Here is a 1,191-nt window from a genome sequence, read left to right on the forward strand (position 1 = left end):
AAGCAAAAATACACGAAATAATTAGCATGAGGACGGCAGAAAAAAAAAAAATCGAGGGACTGAAATCCCGTGATGGCTTCGGTCTCCTCGTTCGTACCGAGCGCCGGCTGGGACCGGGGCAGCCCGAGAGCGGGATGCTGCCCTTCACCGTCACGCAAATGATGAAATGAAAAATTTTACTTCGTGCGGGTGTTATTTTACCCAAGCTATTTAAATAAAGAGTAGCAACAATAAACCTTCCCTTGATCCAATTAAAAAAAAGATGGTTAGTGGAGATCTGTATGCACTTGCATTTAGTATTGGGGAGGGGGGGAGGGAAAACGGCTAATTGCGGGCATTAATTAGGACTCTAATCCCCCTCCCAGCAGGCACGGAGATGCCCCTGAATGCAGTTAGTTGAAATCACTTCAATGTCGGTCTGTCTGACCTCAAGGGGCACAAACGAAACGAAATTGAAGCCTGATTTTCAAAATTTCAAACAACAAAAACGGTACTTTAATGACAAGTTCACTGAATGGAGAGGAAATGTAAAGCTCAGCGGAAGCGTTAATTCCATGGCAATGGTGTAAAATAGCCTTTTTGTCTAAACAAGGCAAATATTGATAACTTAGTGGGGGGAGAGGGGGAGTCATTAGTTTCATTTTTTGTAGAGCTCCACAGAACAAGCCAACTATAAATTATCGAGAATTTAGGGCTGAGAATTACTTTGGGGGATTATTACTCCCTCTTAGGACTGATCTGTAGGAGACATTAGGAGAACCCAGCAAGCTCAGCGTGGAAATAGAAATCATGTTGTTGCCAAGAAAGGTTGATTTATAAAGTGGAAACATCTTTAAAATGCACTCGCTATCTTTTTAATGTTCGACTGCTTCGTTGTGGGAGGGGAAAAAAAAAAAGGAGATTATTTTATATTAAAAGGATCATCAAAAGATAAAAAGTTTATGTTCGCAAAGTTCCCTGAACTTTGCATAAAACCGCTCGCCTCCTTCAGCCATAAACCCTGCCCATGGCAGCGCCCGGAGGATGGGGCGCTGGGCTCCATAAATCAGAACCTCCCCGTCTTCCTCCTGTTTGAGGTTTCTTCTAATTACCAATTTCGACTCCAGAGGATTTTCTGCTGCTGGGGTTTAAAGACTGAATTAGACCTCGTGCAAAAAATCGCCCCGTTTGTGTCCTTCCTGGGAGCTGTGG

Source organism: Pterocles gutturalis, unplaced genomic scaffold (assembly GCF_000699245.1).
Source record: "Pterocles gutturalis isolate BGI_N339 unplaced genomic scaffold, ASM69924v1 scaffold5016, whole genome shotgun sequence".
Classification (NCBI taxonomy): Eukaryota; Metazoa; Chordata; class Aves; order Pterocliformes; family Pteroclidae; genus Pterocles; species Pterocles gutturalis.